We start from the raw sequence: 19,403 nt of genomic DNA, 5'->3' as shown, positions 1-19,403 counted from the left end.
GAATTATGAAGCATACATGTATGTGGCATTTACATAGCTAAATCAACAAAGAAGGGACAGAGGGTGAAGGAAGGTCCAGCCCCCAAAGAAACAAGTGCATACAATGGTTTGCAGCTCCTATGGAAAGGGAGGGGGGGAAATAAAGAAGGGGAGACAGGTCAGTAGCTCTTGAGAAGTTAGATTAAGGGAGCTGATCCATCGGGAGAAAGAGCCCTCATACACCCCAGAGGGAGTCCGGCTTCCTCATCGGGCAGCTCCCCTTTGGGCCAGCGCTGCAATGCCTAACGGGCCCCTCAGGGGGGCTCTTTGCCAGAGAGCTTTAGTTTGGTTGCTGATGTGAAGAGTGAGGTGCTGTGTGAGTGTGATATATGAGTAGGTTGCAGTGAAGTGAGTTAAAAATAAAGACGAATCCAAGAGGAATTTAATATCTGGATTGCTTTGTCATATTAAAAACAGATAGCTGCTGGGAATGGATGCAATAGTCCACATTGGCTCTGAACACTATGTCAAGGTTGACATGTTTCTTGCCTCTTAAATGTCTGTACTGATCACAACAATTCTTCAGGACCAAATGTATGTGAAGCCACTTTCTGGTGCTTAACGTTAGCAGTCCTGGGATAGGTCGAACGCCACACGCGCCGACGACCAGCTGTGTTCCGGCGCTATGTAGCAGGACCAAGCTACCGATGAGGGGGCTAGAATGCAATCCCTTTAGGGTTGGTTACTGACTGTTTGATCTAAGGTATACTACATAATGATTGACCTAAGGAATACTTTATACCCTGTGTGATTGGGGTGGGAACGGTTACTGCAATAGCACATACATTGACCGCCTCACCATAGAGTAGTTTAGCATACATTTATAAAACAAGAACTGATGGGAAAGATGCAAACTGCACAGGAGTGTTTGGCTTGCCCAAGAGGGATTGTGCAAACCACTCCTTCCTTGTAACCCCAGCCCCGCCCCGCTCCAACCCAGCCCATAGTGAAAAATAAAATGATAATAACCAGGTTATCATTTAATTTTTCCGCTGTAATGCTGTTAAAGCAGTGATGCGACGCTCCTCTGCCTTAGCGGAGGAGCCTCCACTGGTTCCAAGGGTGGTACATGGGCCTTCCTGTGCTGATGCTAATCTCTATCTACAAACATTTGTAAACAGGATATTCTACTACAAAAACTATTCCTTACAGACAGCACACACCCTTAAACTATTGCACAGGGGTGTGTGCATTGTCTCCTGGCAGCCTAAAGTGTCCCCAGGAGAGAGGAACACAGGCCCATATCTTAGTAGATGTGAGCCAGGGTGCATAGATGGAGAAGGCCTTTTGCCTTGTTTTTACTTTTTGCGCTTCTTTATTTCCAGCCTGATCAGGTCCTAGGTTCAAGTCTACCAAGAATCACAAAAGATGACATGCTTGTCAGCCAGATAGGTGGGGGTGCGGATCGTGATAGCTTTGTAGATGATGCATATTTACAACAAGGGGTGGTGATGGACAGAGTCTCTGAATTAAGCAGAATACTCTCACCCAGTCAAGAGATCAGGGCTAGATCCAACACCGTTTTTTAGCTCATTGCACCATCCCAGTTTCAGAACCCGGCTGTATGCAAATTAGTCTGTCCCTGGCCCAGTGCATCATGGGAACAGGGCAGACCAGACTACAAAAGCCAATTCTTACACTGGGAAGGAAACAAGCTTCCGGGGACCGGTTTCTGGCATTTCAGCCGTCTTCGGCCCGGCTTGCTTGAATCCTGATGGTGCAATGAGCAAGGGACTCACATCTGAGTATACCCTTCCACGCTTATGGTGGACAAAAATATTTACAACAAGGGGTGGTGATGGACAGAGTCTCTGAATTAAGCAGAATACTCTCACCCAGTCAAGAGATCAGGGCTAGATCCAACACCGTTTTTTAGCTCATTGCACCATCCCAGTTTCAGAACCCGGCTGTATGCAAATTAGTCTGTCCCTGGCCCAGTGCATCATGGGAACAGGGCAGACCAGACTACAAAAGCCAATTCTTACACTGGGAAGGAAACAAGCTTCCGGGGACCGGTTTCTGGCATTTCAGCCGTCTTCGGCCCGGCTTGCTTGAATCCTGATGGTGCAATGAGCAAGGGACTCACATCTGAGTATACCCTTCCACGCTTATGGTGGACAAAAATATTTACAACAAGGGGTGGTGATGGACAGAGTCTCTGAATTAAGCAGAATACTCTCACCCAGTCAAGAGATCAGGGCTAGATCCAACACCGTTTTTTAGCTCATTGCACCATCCCAGTTTCAGAACCCGGCTGTATGCAAATTAGTCTGTCCCTGGCCCAGTGCATCATGGGAACAGGGCAGACCAGACTACAAAAGCCAATTCTTACACTGGGAAGGAAACAAGCTTCCGGGGACCGGTTTCTGGCATTTCAGCCGTCTTCGGCCCGGCTTGCTTGAATCCTGATGGTGCAATGAGCAAGGGACTCACATCTGAGTATACCCTTCCACGCTTATGGTGGACAAAAATATTTACAACAAGGGGTGGTGATGGACAGAGTCTCTGAATTAAGCAGAATACTCTCACCCAGTCAAGAGATCAGGGCTAGATCCAACACCGTTTTTTAGCTCATTGCACCATCCCAGTTTCAGAACCCGGCTGTATGCAAATTAGTCTGTCCCTGGCCCAGTGCATCATGGGAACAGGGCAGACCAGACTACAAAAGCCAATTCTTACACTGGGAAGGAAACAAGCTTCCGGGGACCGGTTTCTGGCATTTCAGCCGTCTTCGGCCCGGCTTGCTTGAATCCTGATGGTGCAATGAGCAAGGGACTCACATCTGAGTATACCCTTCCACGCTTATGGTGGACAAAAATATTTACAACAAGGGGTGGTGATGGACAGAGTCTCTGAATTAAGCAGAATACTCTCACCCAGTCAAGAGATCAGGGCTAGATCCAACACCGTTTTTTAGCTCATTGCACCATCCCAGTTTCAGAACCCGGCTGTATGCAAATTAGTCTGTCCCTGGCCCAGTGCATCATGGGAACAGGGCAGACCAGACTACAAAAGCCAATTCTTACACTGGGAAGGAAACAAGCTTCCGGGGACCGGTTTCTGGCATTTCAGCCGTCTTCGGCCCGGCTTGCTTGAATCCTGATGGTGCAATGAGCAAGGGACTCACATCTGAGTATACCCTTCCACGCTTATGGTGGACAAAAATATTTACAACAAGGGGTGGTGATGGACAGAGTCTCTGAATTAAGCAGAATACTCTCACCCAGTCAAGAGATCAGGGCTAGATCCAACACCGTTTTTTAGCTCATTGCACCATCCCAGTTTCAGAACCCGGCTGTATGCAAATTAGTCTGTCCCTGGCCCAGTGCATCATGGGAACAGGGCAGACCAGACTACAAAAGCCAATTCTTACACTGGGAAGGAAACAAGCTTCCGGGGACCGGTTTCTGGCATTTCAGCCGTCTTCGGCCCGGCTTGCTTGAATCCTGATGGTGCAATGAGCAAGGGACTCACATCTGAGTATACCCTTCCACGCTTATGGTGGACAAAAATATTTACAACAAGGGGTGGTGATGGACAGAGTCTCTGAATTAAGCAGAATACTCTCACCCAGTCAAGAGATCAGGGCTAGATCCAACACCGTTTTTTAGCTCATTGCACCATCCCAGTTTCAGAACCCGGCTGTATGCAAATTAGTCTGTCCCTGGCCCAGTGCATCATGGGAACAGGGCAGACCAGACTACAAAAGCCAATTCTTACACTGTAGATGATGCAGCAGGTTTTGAAGATGCTGCAGAATGGCAAGGAGAGCCAGTGGACCTCCATCATTGGAAATGGGAGGAGATGTGGTCATATTTCCTCTGGCCCTTGATGAGGTATGCTGCAATGTGCGGGATGCTCTTAGGGGGATGGAGGAGAGTGAATTCTTGCATTTCTGTCCTTCTCCAAAGACACCATTCCATGCACAGATTGAAATGCCTTGGACAATCATCATGGTACCAGAGGGTAATTGCAGTATATCAGAATATCCTATGTAGAAATATTGTCTGACTGATTTATAGTGTCCCAAATATTGTTTAAAATATTATAGTCCCATTTGGTATAGATTTTTTTATTATTAAATCTATTGAGGCAATATTTTTTTAAACTACATTTAGAACACAAAATTTATGTCAGAAAACATTTTGGTGCCATATTCTGGTACCATGCTTCTTACCTCTTCTTACCGTGACCAGTTAAATTCTCTTTTAAAGGAGATGACATAAGGTTCAAGTCTTCCCCTAGAAGTTTGAAGGATCAGTGAGGAAGCAAGTGCAATAGATAATATGTATTCAATTCCAAACAAAATACAGTGCTTAAATGGTGCGTTTTAACTTCAAGTGAATGTATAATCTGTGTTTCTGCTGTTCTGGTCATCCCTTCTCATTAGAGAGGTAATGAATACGCAATCAACCCTGTCTAAACCAACATCAAGCTATTCCCCTTAGCCAGTCAGGCCACCAGACCATTCAGAAGGTGAACTGGTTGCATCTGGTGTCCATGTGCACGGTATAGACATCTGCAATTGGTGGGCCATAGGCCTCAAAGATTGTGTTGAGTGTTGTGTGTCGATTTAGATACCGTATATAGATTTCCTGATTCATGCCCTTATATAGGTACAATTCACATTGCCCTTATTTAGGCATGAACGTCTGTTCCTTAGGGGTCATTGAAGACATTCATATGCCCGACTTGTATGTCAATACTGGCATACCTAAACACCTTCAAGGTTTAAGTATACCTTCACTTGCTATGATAAGGCACGGTGCTGTTCAGCTACCCACTTACACGATACGGCTCGCCACAGCAAGTCTCGAAGGAAGTAAACTCCCCAACTGACGCACTGACCAGACGCTGTAATCCTCCTCGCCGAGAATCCAGGTCCAGTGTTTCTGACTCCCCTTGCGGGTGTTAGAGATCGAGTCCTGGGAAATAGATACCAACATCTCTCATTCTAAGGTATGGAGCCGATTAAAACCTAGAGAAACTTTTGGCAACTCTTGGCACATCTGAACTAAACTATAGCTAAACAGCACCTACTTCTTCCTTCCTACTACACTTAGGTTAGGTACACTGGGGTAGGATTATTTTAGAAGCACCAGTTGAGTATTTTAGCCTGTGTTATTTATGTATGTATTTTTATATATGTCATAGCTACAAACCATGTTATTGCAGTATTATTTTATAGTACTGCTAACGCTGTACGTATTATACTTCGCATTCTGTCTTACGATTGTAGCAGTTCATATCTCTTGCATGAGAAATAAGACTGTTCAATAAACCCTTTTATTGAAACGTCTGTCTCTCTATTTCTGTGCAACTCTGTAGAAATGAAGCATGCACGATTGACTGAGTAAAACTGTAATCTATTGTTTCCACGACTCTGAAGATATTGTTCCGACTCTAAGGGAAACAAAGTTGTCATGTTTACGCGGTTGTCAGAAACTAATCCTTTCTTGTTCATTCGAGAAGTTTCTAGTGAGCTCTGAGTTATCTGGCACACACAAGTAATTAAGTTTAATGTACTCGATAGAGACATACTGACCTCAGTCTTATGTCAAATCTATAGTGTATTTTATTCCAATGCGCAGTGCCTATCAGGGATATAGGAACTACACTACATGGCGCCCAACGGTTTGGTAAGGCACTAATTTAACGCTAGATACTTAAGTAACTCAGTCGTGCTTTTCTCAGAGACCCTCTACTCATAATACTCCATAAGACATCTGGAGTGGATAGGGATAATATCCGCCATAGCTGAGAAGGACGCAAAAGTCCTATGTATTAGCTTTTTGGTTTGTTCAACGTTGAAGGATACAGTGTTCCAAAATATTGTGCACCTTATCTTTGTTCCCTTGAAACTTGCTCTGCATTTTTCATTAAACAATGCCTAATAACGACAATAACACCGAAACCGGTGGAGCTGCGGCTGATCCAGTCGAAGCAGCTTTTTAAACTTAACAGGTTTTACTGAAACCGAGGAGAATGCTATAATCATTCCTCCAAATTTAAGGAGAGCATTCACTCTAAAATGTATAAAACATGACCTATCATCAAGAGGTGATAGAGCAGTTTTTGAGATAGACGTACATGAATATCACCAGACAGAGGTATTCTATTCATGGATAGTATTCCCAGAATCAAATTGAGTAACACATTTGTTTCACTTCTACAAAGAAGATGATCCACCAGATGAATATATTCCCTTCGAGGATATTGAAATTCCACTCACATACCAGGAGCTTGAGCTCTGGTTTAAAGGCGCCTTAAAACATTTAAATCACATTACCAGGCTCGGTCCACTAGGTAGACCAGGAGCAACTTGGCCGGTTTTAGCCGGCTATACACAACATCCTGACATTGATGACATGTCAGACGTAGAATTACTCACTCAACTCAAAGAGTTAATCAACATTTTTAGACAATTGGTTCAATATGCCATGCAGACTCTCACAGTCCAACCTCCAATAGTTATTCCACAACAAACCTCTCACCAGGGGATTACTCTTAAAATAACACCACAGACTTTACACGCAGTCATGGCTAAATTACCCGCAAAACGTGAACAAATTCTGTTCTAGATAGCTCAAAAAATGACTCAAATCGAAGCAGTATTTACTAATAGTACTTACTAATACTAGCCCTCATGAGAAAACCAGAATTTTAACAATCTGTTTACCAATGGGGATCACACCACATCTGGAGAACGGCACCACTTGGGGTACAGTCTTCAATGCAATCTACACTAAAACACATGGTGTTCCGTCTATGGCTGTAATACCTGATGTCCTGAAACAGATTCAAAACGAATACGGGGCAGAGCCTGCTCTGAATTTAGGTATGAAATTACTGAAAAATTATAAACAGGTCTTATCAATAATATTATCTAATATTAAAGAAGAAGCAGCATCAGTGGCAATCCGTCAGAAATTAAAGGAATTTGATGTAACAGAAAAACCACAAGAACTAGCCAGAATAATGGAAAAATCCTATGAAGAATTAGGCAGAGACAGTTTGGGTGGGAATCCACTTAAACCACAACTGTCTGAAAGTCCTGAAAAGGTCTTTACTAAAAAACACTCCTACATCTTCTAAAAAGAAGTGGGAAAATAGCAAACAACTTTCCAAAGAGAAGCGTTCTCATTACCGAGGTAGGTCTCCTCCAAAGGAGCCCTCTGAAAGGAGGTACAGCCTCAGGAATAGGGATAATTTGAGAAAACCTGACAGGTATCAAGATACTGATACACGTTCCTCTCGTACCTTTCAGATATAGTCACAGACATCCAAAAGAAGAGGACGGTCAGACAACAAAGAAGAATGCGTGAATTCCAAATGGCGATCAACACTTTCAGAAAAACAAAACAAAACCTCAATTCTCCAAGAAGAAAGTGGAGGTCTAAAAATCGGAGATTGGTGTGAGCGTACTCACCTTCACAACGATCGGGTGTCATTGTTAAAGTTACTCAAGGACTTTGAACTTAGCGGTCTGAAGAGTGATTTCATTGAGGCCTTGTGATACCGATAAAAATTACTGAACGTTGACACCGGCCAAACAGAAACCCACTGTGGGTTGGAAATATCACCACAAACTGAAGTACTTTACACAGAAGACATAACCTTGAGGAAGTCGCGGGACAACCTCCCCGTTTGCGACAAAACACGTGTTGGCTGTTAGGAGCAGTTTGGAGGATCTACGCAATTAAACAAAACAACCAAGAAGAAAAACAGAAAATAGTGTTTATTATTTATATGTATTGACTATGTACACTGCCTAATTGAGGAACTTCAATCATTTACAATGTGTGCTAAGGAGTGTCAGTTAAAAATCCGACATGCCGAGGATCTTGAGGACACAACTCAAGAATGGAGAATGGGCTTAGACAATGCTGGACAGCGCAGCAGAAGCACCAATAGCTTGCCAGAACCTGAAGGGACTTCTGGAGACAGTGGACTTGAATGAAGACATTGAAGTTGAAACTGCAGACACCAGGGTTAGTTCTCCACATAGGTTATATGAAATAACACTCCGGATGGAGGGAGACATACCAAGAAAAGTGAAAGCACTCCTTTGGGAGTGCCTTTCTAAAGGTTATGATATACTTCTAGCAGAACAAGACTGGCCACCAGAATTTGTCAGGGAGTGCCCACATGCGAAGACATCATTATGCCAGCATTCTCCAACCATATTCCAGTACATTTAAAATATATTTATGCCAGGCAATGGGCAGTTGCCCAAGCCCCAGCATTATATAAAAATCATGTAGGATGTGATGAGGATTCTCCTCACCATAAAATATAGTTGAAAAATCAAGCAGCTCCACAAAGGCAGTACCCAGTTAAGCAAGAAGCTAGAAAACAGGTCAGGGAGATCTTAGATCAACTTGAATACCAAGGGGTGATTGAAACATGCACCTCATCAATGAACAATCCTTCGTTGCCCGTTTCCAAACAAGACAATGCATATCATCTACGGCCGCTCGCAGCTGGGACTCTGTTGTTGATGCCGCGAGGGGACTACTAGGACCAGCCGCCCCGTGATCCAGCCCACTTCTGCCCACTTGTGCCTGCGCTATTTAACGGCTCGCGGCCCCCGCTCCGCGGGCGCCGCTCGCAGCTGGGACTCTGTTGTTGACGCCACGAGGGGACTACTAGGACCAGCAGCCCCGTGATCCAGCCCACTTCTGCCCACTTGTGCCTGTGCTATTTAACGACTCGCGGCCCCCGCTCCGTGGGCACGCGCCGAGCAAAGCCCAGGCCAAAGGCGGGTCTGTTTGTGCCCATTGGTGACCGGTGGAGGCTGGGCTGGGCCACCCCTTTAACACCTGCAATACAAAGTCAGCTATAAGTAATTTTACTCTTGTTTGTGATTTAACACCTTGCACCAGTCCTTAAGTACATCTACCAGTTGGACTGCAATGTCTGGCCATGGGAGAAAAAGCAGGAAAGTGGTGACGGGGGGCCATGTAGCTGGAACACTGGATCAGTTCATCCTAAGGGCCACTTCGGTCTTGGCACATGAAATCGCTCTGACTGAGCGCAGTGTCTCAAGAACTGGAATTCGCCAAACGCTCTTTGATGGGCGATTTGATCAGGGCAGGAACTCCTGAGAGAGCTAACGGCAGGACCGTGGTCCGTGGAGCCCTGTAACTGGGTGGTAGTCCTTCCTCCCTGGGGGAGGAGGTGCGTGCTTCCGTGGGGGGGGGAGCGTGATTATCCAACTAGAACTATGCGTAAGAACACCCAAGCCTCCACCAATGATGCCCAGGCACTTATTAGCGCTGCAGTGGGGGGAACACCGGATGAATCTGCAAAGAAGACGGGGGCAATTCCGAAAAGGAAGCAAGGAGGGGGCTCACAGAGGGGTAAAAACCCCAAAATTCAGAAGCTGAATGAATATGGAGGCTCACTTGATGTCAAACATCCAAGCCCAGTCATGCTAGAGGAGAATATAGCATCTGCTGCTCCTCTTGCTGGCCCTCTGTTGCCATTAGACGATGAACTTTTGTCAAAGATTGGTGGCCTCATTACTTCCTCTATGCAACCCTTGCTCGACAGACTTTTAGCGATAGAGGAGAGGCTGGTGAAATTTGAATCTTCGGCAATGACAAATTTTGATGGGATACAGAAGAATCTACCAGGGAAAAATCTGGACAAGAACATAACTACTGAGGGATGTAGGGTTGTGTACAGTACCAATACGAATCCAGACCCCCATGTTGTAGAACTAATGGAAGGCCCAGCATGTGGGAATACTGCACTAAGTGAAATGACTGACAACGGCAGAGCACCCACGGGAAATAGTGCCTCCTCGAGGGGTTGGATCCAACAACCCCAACCCTCGGAATTGGACTCCGCAATAAGGACAGAGGGGGATCCGAACGGCTCTGATAATTATGTGAATACTCTATAACACATTGATTTGCCACCGGAGTCAGTACCATATGTGGTTGTTTTGGCTGGGGTTCCGGAGTTAGCTGAGGGTAGGTCAGAATCCTACACTGAATTGAAAAACAAAATCACCCATTGGCTAAATACCCATAGTCCCCTTCCTCCAAATATATGCAGCAAAATGTTGTTTGCGCGTAGAGTAAACTGGTTTGGTTGGAGGAAGAAAGACATCCAAGGGAACTGTATAGTAGCTAATTTTGGAGATAGGTGGGTGGCCCCCATATCTTCAAGGGACAACTTCACAATCCCAAATCCTCCGTACAGGCCCTGGACTGTAACTATTTCTACAGTACTCTACTGCGAGGAGAGCAGTTGGGGTACCAGGATAGGATCTGGGAGGGGCGACACTATAGTGGAACCACAATCAACACCCCAGGGTTGGATGGTTTCAATTCTGCATTTAATATTTCTGTAAGAAATAGATACAGTATCTTGGATATGGTCGATTGACTGGAGCCAATTCAGGTATCACCCCCCCATTAGCCGTAATCACTTTGTTGATTCTATTTCGGGTGTGGGGTATGATCTTTTGGGTCAACTACTTCAGCAAGGGAGTGGAAATGGGTGTGAAGGAGGGGTGAGGACCAGCCTCTCTAGTGTACTTGAGGAAGTTGGCCACTTGGCGGCTGTTTCTAATTCTAACAGTGCAACAGCTGGGGAGGAGGGCACATCTCACCAAACCACTGTCTCCTCATGTGAACATATAGGTATCTCAGCTAACCCCCCTGGGCAAGAAATAGAGTCTAATCCTGAGGGCGAGACAGAAGGAACCCTTAATGGTTCCAAGGTTTTGTCTTGGAACATAGCAGGACTACGGGGCAAACTAGAGCAGTCGGACTGGGGCACCTTTGTAGATGATCATGAAATATGTCTCTTTCAGGAAACTTGGGATTTAAAAACCCCACATAGAGTAGGATTTGTATCATACAGTGAGCCAGCAGTGAAAGGTTTAAGAGACAGACCTTCCGGTCTATGTATTTGGGTGGGCTCCCATTTGGGGTACACAGTAAAGCGTCTTGTCACCCATACGCCGGATATCCAATGCATCCTCCTTTCCAAGGCTGACCTACCTAATCTGGCCATTATTAATGTATACTCCAGACCAGTAAAGTATGGGTATACATCACCAATGTTGGACCACTTGGCAGCCTTATTGGAAAGACTTTCAGGGGAAGCACATCCCATCATAGGTGGTGACTTCAACTGGCACTTTGAGCCCCTAAATGGTTTGCCATTATCAGTCTTGTCAGAGGAGGACGCAACTCTATCGATCCCTGTCGCTAATGCCTATCCTATAAGAGGGATGGACCCCCCTGGTCCTTCAACTGACCTCCCTAACACTTACACACTCACTGAGGGCCTGTAATGGCAGGTTCGCTGAAGATAATCCGGGTCATTTTACCTATAACAAACCAGCCCACAAATCCATAATAGATTACATCTTAATACACATCGGAATTTGGCACAAAGTAATAAAGTTTTGTGTTTACCCCCGGCCAGAAAGTGACCACAACCCTCTGGGTCTGTCTTTGGACATACAAGTGCCAAAATCGGGGCAAGTTGTGGAACAAGATAATTTAAAAGTGGTCAGTGGAGGTAGACTTATTCGTTGGGGTGTAATATCCCAGTCCCAAGACACAATAAGAGAAATCTATACACGTGTCATTCCTATGCTGGAAAAGGTAAGCCTTCTTATCAGTTCTGGAGCCCGTGAGATTTCTAACTCAGAGTTAGGAACCCTCCACCAGGAGTTGGTTGCAACTCTGGCACCCTTTTTTCACACCAATAAATTAACAAAGAGCAATTGATCCGGGGGTAAAAGTCCCTGGTTTAACACGAAATGCAGAGACGCTAAAAGTGCGCTCATGATATCCCTTAAAAAGGGCGATAGTGCAATCATTAGGGAAAGTAGGTCTCTTTTCAAAAAGGTGATTTTATGTGCAAAGGCAGAATGGGAAATAGAAAGATGGCAGGCAATAAAAAAAGCCTTAGACCAAAAAGATTTTAGAGGCTTTTGGAACTTAATCCACTCGGGACGAGTCAAGGGTAAGTCTGCCATAGAGCCTAACATCTCTGAGGATGCCTGGCGCCTTTATTTTAAACAATTATACTCAAGCACAACAGAAGATCAATCCATGAACGGCAATATAAGTAATACTCAAATTTTAGCCATTCCCATGGACCCACCCACCTGTACTTTGGCTGAGGTGTCCATCACAATTGCGAAGATATTACCAAATAAGGCTCCTGGGTTAGACAGAATTCCCGGGGATCTTTATAGAAGTGAACAGGCAGTGTGGGCCCCATACCTTCAATTGCTTTTTAATGCGATTCTTAATGGGATGTCCCCCCCTGCCACATGGGTCGGGCTGAGATCATCCCTATTTATAAAAAGGATCCCCAATTGACCCTGTTAATTACAGGCCGATAAGTCTGATAGATTTGTCCCCAAAAATCTATGCCAGAGTGCTATTAGCTAGGCTGCATGAGTGGATGGAGGACCATGATATTCTGACCCCCTCCAAGCGGGTTTTAGAAGCAAAACGTCAACTATAGACCAGTTGTTTAGGTTACAACTGATCCACTGGAAACATATAGTCCTGGAGGGTGGAAGTCTGTACCTCACGTTCGTGGACTTAAAATCAGCCTTCGACATGGTAGACCGCGAACAACTGTGGGGCATATTGCTAGACATGGGAGCCCCACCGTATTTATGCCACCAGTTTAGGCACCTCCATGAAGGAAATTTCGCAAGGGTAAGGTTTGGCAAGAATGGTAAACTGACCTCTCCTTTTCCCGTTGAGAAGGGGGTGAGACAGGGGGGTGTGCTTGCTCCAACCCTTTTTTCCCTCTTTCTCAATGGGTTAATCGAAGACCTTCTTGCAGTTAAAGACATAGACCCCCCAAAACTGGCAAGCCGCAAATTCCCTGCACTAATGTTTGCGGATGACACCCTGCTCCTCTCGAAATCATCTATGGGGATGCAGCATGTCCTAGAGGAATTTGGCCAGTTTTGTAAGAGGAGGAATTTGGTGGTTAATATCACAAAGACCAAATACATGGTCTTGAATGTAAATTCCACCAATTGTCCCCACCCTACTCTGGATGGCAGACCACTAGAAAGAGTTTCTATTTTTGACTATTTAGGACTCTCTTTAAGTGATAAAATGGGGTGGGCTTCCCAAATTGCTAAGACCAACTTAAAACTGACCCAGGCCACTGGAGGGATCCTAAAACTTTACAAAACTTCGGCTTCAAAGACTTTAAGTCCCCCAGCAGAAATGTATAAAATACAAGCCAAGGGATCAGCTATATATGGGGCAGAACGGTGGGGGCATTGCTCTGCGAATGCCCTTACAGTTACTGAAAATAATTTTATGATCTTAGGTTTGCCCAAGAACACGCCTATTGTTCCACTCAGAATGGACCTGGGCATTAGTCCCATAGCAGACTTGATTTTGTCGCGTCCACTGTTATACTGGCGATGTCTTTGGAGCACCCCAGAACTGGCCCACTATAGGGACAAATTGAAAGCTGTGTTGTCCACTATGGAGGCGGGTAAGATCCCTTGGTTGGCTTTTATTAGGGATACAACTAGAGCATTGGGTTTGGGAGATTTATGGTCCATACCTGAAGCTGCTTGTGCTGAAATCTCAAAACAATCCCTAGCATGTGCTCTGAAGGATTACAAACTGGCGCGCATTGTGCAGACAGTTGACACTTCCAATTTAACTTATGGATTTCTGGACTCTAAGTGCCAATATAAATTCGAAACAAGTGATAGACACTATGCAACCAGTTTTACTTAAAAAATTGTATCTGCAATTTAGGTATGGGACCGTTCCGCTTAACGCCCGTACCAATAGGTGGGAAGGCGGGGCAGGCCGCCTTTGTCTTGGGTGTTCAGTGGAGGAAGAAACGGTTACCCATGTGGTATTCTTCTGTCCGGCATACAAGAGTCCCAGAACCAGGTGGGTGATTCAATTTTGTAAAAACCTTGGCATCAGGATCTTAGAGAATCCTTTATTTATTTATTTAATTTATTTATTTAATGGTTTTGTAAAGCGCGTAGTAACTCCGAAGAGCATCCCAGCGCTAATCTGCTTCTCCAGGGGTTTTAGCCGACTAGTGGGATTATATTTGCGGGAAAAGGAAGGTCTTTAGGTCTTTCTGAACTGGAGATAGTTCGGTTCTGTCCTAAGTTTTCGGGGTAACTGGTTCCATTGTTTCGCCGTGTGAACCGAGAAGCGACGGCCACCGGTCTTAGCTTTTCTCACTCTAGGGACTGAAATAAGGTTTTCTGCATTGGACCGGAGAACCCTCTTTGCTTTGTATGGGATTAAAAGTTCTTTCAGAAGAGGAGGGCCGTTGTTGTTGAGTGTTTTATGGGCCAGACAGAGGGCTTTGAACAGGACCCTTTCTCTGACTGGGAGACAGTGGAGAGAGTTGAGGGCCGGCCTGGCGGAGGATCTTCCAGGTGTGCCCGTAAGTAGGCGGGCTGCGGCATTTTGGACTTTCTGCAGTGAGTTCAAGGTGGCTTCAGGGGCTCCCAAGTATATAGCGTTACAGTAGTCTAATCTTGCCAGGATTAGACCCTGGATGAGGAGCCTCCTTGCGGTCTCTGGGAGCAGGGGAAAGATCTTCCTGCAGGCTCTGAGTAGTCCAAGCATGTCCCTGCGGTTCTCTTTGCCTGGGTTTTAAAACTCATGTCTTTCTCAATCCACACACCAAGGCTCTTGACCTCTTCCTTGGGTGCGGGAGGGTCCCCTAGGCACCTGGGCCAAAGGTAAGATGGTAAAGAGGGCCCATTGTGGCCCATCAGGAGGATCTCGGTCTTGGACCCGTTCAATTTCAAGGAGGAGAGATTCATCCATCGGTGGACTTCGGAAAGGCAGCTGTGGAGGTCGGAAGGAGCATGGTGAGGGTGGGAAAGAGTAACGACCAGCTGAGTGTCGTCGGCGTAGTTGATGAATGACACGCCGTACGAGCTGACCCTCTTCTCCAGTGGGGCCATGTACACGTTGAAAAGTGTAGGGCTCAGAGATGAGCCCTGTGGCACTCCACACCGGAGGGGGATGATGGATGAGCAGCTGTCGTTTTCCCGCACCTGGAAGGAGCGTCCAGTCAAAAAGGATTCTAGCCATTTCAGGGCCAGACCCTTTAATCCGATCTCTCCCAGTCGGTGGATTAGGGTGGGATGGTCTACAGTGTCGAAGGCCGCGCTGAGGTCTAGGAGGATCACTGCCACTGATCCTCCTGTGTCCAGAATGCTTCTGGCCTTCTCCACTGCTGTCAGGAGGGCGATGTCAGTGCCCTGCCCTGGACGAAATCCTGTCTGGGAGGCCGCTAAGAGGTTGTTACTTTCTAAGAAAAGCGATAGTTGTTTATTTACCAGCTTCTCTGCGATCTTGCTGTTTCCAGGGAGAAGGGATATGGGCCTGTAGTTGGCGAAGTCCTGCGGGTCTAAAGAGGGTTTTTTCAGCAGACCTTTGACTGCTGCCGCTTTCCAGCTGGGGGGGACAATACCCTCTGAGAGAGAGGAATTGATCAGGGCCGTGAGGGGGGGGATGATGGTACTTGACACTTTTTTTAGGAAACGGAGGGGGGCAGGATCAAGGGGAGAACCACTTTTAATTGCGGCCATCGTGGTTCCTACTTCTTCCGTTGTTACGGGACCGAAAGTGTCCAGGGAGGGTTGGGGGCTGGCGGCAGTGGAGGATTGGCGATAGTGATGGTGGGATCCGGCTGTGTGGGGTCCTGTTCGGGGGGGGTATGGTTAGAAGAATATTTTTAATCTTCTCGTCGAAAAAAGTGGCTAATTTTTGACATTTGGTTTCAGCTGCTTTGGGATCGAGGGGTTTGAGTGGGGGGTCGGGGGCGTGGAGTAGTTCTTTTAGAACTAAGTAGGTTTCATGAGCCGAACAGGCCGCGTTTTTAATTCTGTCCTCGTAGAAACTAGTTTTGATGCTACGGAGCTCTTTTTTGTAGGATTTTACCGCGGCGCGGAATGCTTCTTTCCGTCCCTCGGTTTTTTCCTTCCTCCAGATTCGTTTGTTTCTTTTGCAAGCCTTACGTAGCAGATTGAGTTCCGGGGTGTACCAGGGTGAGGGATTAACTCTCTTGATGTATCTAAGAGAGTGGGTTTTGGGCAGGATGGCGTCGAGCTTTAGAATTCTAAAATCAGATACTGACCCGGTTACTGTTGCTGTGATATCGAAATTGCTATTTGCAATGTGGACCAAGAGAGGGTATCTTCTTGCTAATGGTTTTGCCAACTTGTAATATTTGCAGTCTATCCATTTATGCATAGGGCAATGTACTAATAAGGAGGGCAATACTCGCAGAATTTAATTCTTGCCTAGGGTAATGTGCTAAATAGGAGAGCAATTTGTGATGGACCTCCTGACTACAAGGATGGTAATATATTAATTATTGTTAGGGGTTGCTGTGCTTGTGATGTTTTTATGTAATGTTTTTATATGATCGTTTTTAATCGGATTTTAATATTTACATGTTAATTTATATTCTTGCGATATTTTTTTAGATTTCCCAAACTGTCGTTTATCAATGGTCTAACCCCCTAAATGAAAAAATTGTATTCGTATAGTGTATGTATATCTCTGCATTCATGAATTGGACTGTTTGGCGCTTTCTTAATTGGTTGTAAAAACTGTACTTTTTTTTATGCACTTTTATGGCCACATTGGCCGAAATAAAGTTATTATGAATGAATCATCTAGTTTTGGATTACAGACATCTAAACTCTTGTTGCAAAACTTTTGCAGTTCAAAATGCACATAGTACAGCATTAATGAATAATATTGTGCCCAAAAAATATAAAACAACATTAGATATTTCAAATGGTTTCTTTTGTCAAAACATTGCACCTGAAAGTAGGTATTTAACAGTTTTCTCAATAACGGGGACACAGCGTCACTTCTGTTGTCTCCCTCAAGGATTCAAGAATACTCCGGGGTTATTCTCAGCAAGAGTAACAGAGTTACTACAAACATATGATGGCGAGGCATTGTCATATGCGAATATCTATCTGACAGGCGATGATCTAAATAGGCACTTGAACAGGGTGAACACCATTATAGTGGGCTGAGCCAATGAGGGGTATAAATTAAATTAAAAAAAAAAAAGAATTGCCCATCTCAACGTACTTTTTCTAGGATATGAACTATCAAGTGAAGGCAAAAGCCTGGCAGCCAACTTTTTAGAAAAGTGTGCGCTGCTCCAACCTCCAAAAAAGCTGAAAAACTTACAGTCAATTTTAGGTTTTCTGAATTTTGGAAGAACTTACATTCTAAACTACGCAGAAAGGGTTAAACCTCTCTACGAATTAATCAAACCTGATTTTAAAACAGTAAATTGGGCAAGAAAACACTCAGAAATTTTGCGTTCACTTCAAACCGACATGTTAGCAATGAAACACTTACAAACACGTGTAAACGTATGCAACTTAGTGATCCGAATCATTCCAGGTAAATGAGGATCCCCCTTAACGAAGGTGAAAAAGTGCCAATTGTATATAAATCACATTTGTACACACAAGCAGAAATGAAATTCACTTCGACAGAAAAAATTCTGACAGCAGTTCAAATCGCTGTGCAAAAGAAAGAGCCGTAGCACAAGGGAAACGCATAATGGTCGTAACTCCTGTACCAGCCTTAGAGGCAGTGACTAAAGCGAGCATTCTGAATGCTAAAGCTTTACATCCGAGATGGAAACAAATGGGTTAATTCTCTTGCTGCAACTGATGTTGAATAAGTTTTGATCCTTACTTAAAAACACAAGCATTCCTGCAATACGAACAAGAATGTCCTCTGACTACTGGAATTCTACCTCTAGACCAGTATGAATGTATAATTTATACTGACGGATCTTCACAACCCACTACGGAGGTAAGCAAGTTTATAGTGCAGCATGCGCGATCATTAAAGGTCGTATGCGCGATGGCAAATTCAGACCTATGGCCACAAAAATGCAATATCTAGGAGATTGTACAGCTCAAAGAGCTGAACTACAGGCATTCATTATGGCACTTGAAAATACGGATCGCGAATTCCCCAAACTCATAGGGTGTGATTCCTTTTACTGTGTACAATCTTACAAAGAATATTTACAGAATTGGCTTCAAAAAGGTTTCAAAGATGCAAAAGGTGGCACAACCAATCCTAAAACTCTTTGGAAACAAGTAGTTCAGTTGCAAAATGGACTACAAAACACTCACTTGATACACACTCTGAGTCATCAACGTGATGGCGTTCACGTTGAAGGGAATTCATTGGCTGATGAAGCCCGAAAGGGCTGTGCAAACGGCTTCCGTAGCTGCAGTCCCTTGCTCAAAAACAAAAATAGACAGTGAAATAATACTAGCTGTCAATGCTACAAGCAAAAGCAGTGGTACAGAGTTACCTAAAAAGTTTCCACTCAAATACTCATATATAATTGATGCGAACAGCGTTCCGTTTGCTCGAATTCCTGGAGTGGGGGATAGAGTAATTCCAAACATGGAACGAAGAACATCTTTGATCTACGAAGCACATTTGGGAAAGGGTCTGATACATAAGGGGATATCTAAAACAATTTTAACATTAAAAGAGATGTACTGGTGGCCAGGAATGAATGCACATATTCACATTGCTGTCATTAACTGCATAAACTGCAATAGAGATCGCAGCACAGAACGCCACCGGATACCGGACTACAGCGTAGCCAGCCCAGTACAGACACCATTGTTAGACAGCATTAGACTATCTATGTGCAGGCGTTCTTCTGGATGAATGTAGTCCCATAAACTCTAAATCAAGGTTCCTTTGGATGTGGCCTCAGTGCTCGTCTTACGCTCGACCTGTTATAAAAGATTTGTGAGTCTTTATCGACACATAGGCAATAGGTACACTACACTCTGACCAGGGCCCTGCGTTTAGCTCTCGAGCTTACAAAGAAGCCATGGCCAGTTTGGGAGTTGCATTGTGGTACTCTTCCCCATTCCATCGTGAGGGAAATTATGTTGTGAAAAGAAAAAACCGAGACATAAAGCAGTCTATAACAGCTAGGGTATTAGGTTCGGGTGACGGGTGGGTCAAACATCTCATTGGGGTTCAACGTGCACTTAACAACTTGCCAAGAATTTCTCTAGGGGGTGTCACTCCATATGAGGTCCTATTTGGGACAAGAATGTTTGTTCCGGACCTTGATTGTCATGAAACAGTGGTATAAAATAAGAAATTTGATATCAAAGATTGCTCGGCTGTTTTACAGGACTTAAATGAACTAAGATCGAAACAAAGCAACGTGTTCCTGAAGCCAACCACCACTGGGGAAAAAACAACCGTCCCAGCAAGGCCTGTCTGGATCCCAAAGCTTGGTGATCTAGTCAGAGAAAAGATCACAGACAAGAAGGAATT

This window comes from Lissotriton helveticus, chromosome 11, assembly GCF_964261635.1.
Source record: "Lissotriton helveticus chromosome 11, aLisHel1.1, whole genome shotgun sequence".
In the NCBI taxonomy this organism is placed as follows: Eukaryota; Metazoa; Chordata; class Amphibia; order Caudata; family Salamandridae; genus Lissotriton; species Lissotriton helveticus.
The sequence above is the reverse complement of the archived record's forward strand: the minus strand, read 5'-3'. Positions refer to the sequence as shown.